The sequence below is a fragment of the Pelophylax lessonae genome (genome assembly GCF_965119305.1).
Source record: "Pelophylax lessonae genome assembly, chromosome: 5".
Lineage (NCBI taxonomy): Eukaryota > Metazoa > Chordata > Amphibia > Anura > Ranidae > Pelophylax > Pelophylax lessonae.
Genome location: NC_138772.1, coordinates 523904471 through 523908073, shown reverse-complemented (window position 1 = coordinate 523908073; position 3603 = coordinate 523904471).

Below are 3603 nucleotides of genomic sequence, written 5' to 3'. Positions count from 1 at the left end.
GTCATCAGTCTGATCATTGCTTGCTAGGAGGTCTTTGCTCCTTACAGACCTTCTTCACTTCTCAGCACCCAACCAAGGATTTTTGATGTGGACACCTCTCTGGAGACTGGGGTGAAGATGTGGGGGAGAAGTGGAGACCATCGGCAGCCTTTGCTGATCTAACCCTTCCCTACACTACTAAAAAAGTTGTTTCTGCCTAAAACTTTTCCCCTTACTTCCTCTCCCAGGGCATCTCAGTCACAAGAACTGGAAAAGCTGAGAACTCTTCTGAACAAGAAGACAAAAAGTGGTAAACTCCCTTTCCTCTCCTTTTCTTATCCAAAATGTCATATAGCTTTTTTTCAGCTCCCCCCACATTGTTCCACCTGGTAACACACTTCCTGTTCTAGGGTGGCTAACGCTTACTCACTCAACTGTCTCTATGGAGGGAACCATAGTTGTCGCCTTAGGCTGCTCTCTTTATTTGGACTACTAACTCTTCATCTTCTTGGCATAGGGAGACATTGTTTTGCAGTTAGGCCCCTTTCACACGGGCTTTCTGATCAGGTCCGACTGTTAGTTTTTTCAGGCAGACCTGATCGGATGCTCCATGCACCTCTATGGAGCAGCGGATGTCAGCGGTGACATCTCCGCTGACACACGCTGCTCTCCGATCCAATGTGGTCTGTGAAATCCAGACGGATGGAAACCCTATTTTCCATCTGTCTGGAGGATCAGATCGGATCAAAACCGACAGGTGGTCCGTTTTCATCTGATCTCCCATAGAGGAGAGCGGGGATCTGACAGCTCCGTCTCTGCAAAGTAGGCTGAGACGGAGCTGCCATCCGCCTGCTTAGCGGGGATCGGCGAATCATCCGTGTGAAAGGATCCTTAGGTAGATTGGAAATCAGATTTTTTTTTTTTTTTTGAGAGAACAGTTTAGTTCACAGGAAATTACAAGGACACTGAAATTAAACAGTTTGTTCTGTACTTGAAGAAAATATACTTATCCTGAAAAATGTATATGAATGCATCCACCACGTCTAAGAACTGCAATATGTTACATTTTTTTGTGTTTGGGTTTAGATATCATTTAGCTAGTTTTTTTTCAATCACTTAAATAAAGATACAAAATCTGCTTGAGATGTTTCTTAACCACTTGCCGACTGCTTAACGACGATTTACATCGGCAGTCAGCCCCTCACAGGCAAAGCGACGTAGGTCTACGTCACTAGCCTGTGAGTGTCTAGGGAGCGAGCGCGCGCACTGGAGGCGCGTTCCCACTCCCGCTTGGTCACAGACCCCCCCCCCCCCCCCGTGCGAGTGACCGGCGGACCCGATGTCCGCCGGTCACTCGCGATCATCGGTTACAGAGGGAGAAAGGCAGACGGCTAATGTAAACACAGCCGCCTGTCATTCTTCCCTGTGTAACAGCACAGATCATACGGTTCTACTATGTAGGACCGTTGATCTCTGCTGTTACACCACTAGCCACAGCCAATCACAGTAAGAAACACGCCCCTAGGGACACACATAACCCCTCCCTCTCAAATAAAGTTAACCCCTTCACTGCCAGTGTCATTTTTACAGTAACAGTGCATATGTATAGCACTGATTACTGTAGTAATGTCACTGGTAACCCCAAAAGTGTCAAAAATGTCAGTCAAGGGTCCGATCTGTCCGCCGCAATGTCGCAGTCCCGCAAAAAAAATTGCAGATTGCCGCCATTCCTCGTTAAAAAAAAAAACAATAAAAATGACAAAAATCTTTCCCTTAGTTAGTAAACGCAATAACTTTTGCAATTTTTTTTACCAAGGATATGTAGCAGAAAACAAATTGGCCTAAAATGTTAAAAAATTTTGATTTTTACATTTTTTGGGGGGGAATTTCATATAAAAAAATGTGAAAAATATTGTTATTTTTGCAAAATTGATGCTCTTTTTTTGTTTAAAGCGCGTGATCAAAAAATCGCACAGGTGATCAAATACCACCAAAAGAAAGCTCTGTTTGTGGGAAAAAAAGGACATCAAATTCGTTTAGGTACAGCGTCGCACGACCGCGCAATTGTCCGTTAAAGTCACGCAGTGCCGAATCGCAAAATAGGCCCTGGTCAGGAAGGGGGTAAAATCTTCCGGGGCTTAAGTGGTTAATAGTACAGTGGTTCCATGTTCTTGTTATATGAAGGCAGAGGAAGTGGAGGAGGACTTGTAATGAAGTGTACGGTCCTGAGATCCTTGATCGGAAGCCAGACAGTCAAAGTGTTATTTATGACATGACACATGTGGGGCCCCTTTGTAGAAGTGTACATGGTACTTCCCAGAACTGCACAGGGAGGGATATTTAATCTGGGATGGTACCACCAGCAGAGACGGGGCATCCTGTGTGTTCCAAAGGATAATCTTATACCATGAAAATACAGAACACTCTGCTTCTGTGAATCCTCTAATAGCCTGGCCTATGTTATGTTTCAGTTCGCAGTATAAGTATTTCTATGAACATACTGTATATTCATAGAACATTGAATGCTACTAAAAGAAATAAATCTTCAAAGAGGTCCTATGTTGGATGATGGACAAAAAAGCACTGATGCTGACATCTAAAATAAAGGCTAAACTCACCTTTTCCAAAAATAGTCTATGCAATCAAGGTGCAGCTTTTCAAAATGTTCATTCCTTTAATTTTCATACCTCTAGGTCATTTGGGTAGCCTCCACCACTCCACCTCCGAAGCTTGGCTGAAAAACTCCTGCAAGCAATGCCTACGCTCTCCCTTGTTAATAAGATGGGAAAACCATTGGGTTTCATTTCTGTAATGCTGGGTGTGAGTGTCCAAAATTTTTCACGTCCTATCAACAAGGCATGATATTGGGATTGCCAACTGGGAGTTTTTCAGCCAAGCTTCAGGGGGAAAAGATGGGCCAAATGGTCTACAGATATAAAAATATAGTTTATGAACGTGACTAGGGTATAAAAGATGATTTTGTCTCTATAACTGCTTGACCAACACTCCCCCTTATTTCTTTACCCAAGTAAAACACCAGACACCATAACTGGAGTTTAACCACTTCAGCCCCGGAAGATTTTACCCCCTTTCCTGACCAGGCCGTATTTAGCGATTCGGCACTGCGTAACGGACAATTGCGCGGTCGTGATGTACCCAAACAAAATGTACATCCTTTTTTCCCCACAAACAGAGCTTTCTTTTGGGGGTATTTGATCACCTGTGCGATTTTTATTTTTTGCGCTATAAACAAAAAAAGCAACAATTTTGAAAAAAAAAAAAAAAAAAACAATATTTTTCACATTCTGCTACATGACATTTACCCCCCCCCCCCCCCAAAAAAAAAAACCCTGACTGACATTTTTGACACTTTTGGGGGTACCAGTGACATTACTACAGTAATCAGTGCTAAAAATATGCACTGTTACTGTAATAATGACACTGGCAGGGAAGGGGTTAACAGTATAGGTGATCAAGGGGTCAAATGTGACCCTAGGGGAGTGATTTTAACTGTGGGGGGGGCGTGGCTTCTGAGATGACCATAGAGACATGTGATCCTATATAGCAGGATCACATAAGCTCTGCTATCATCCCAGGGAGAAGGATGGTCGGCTATGCTTACAA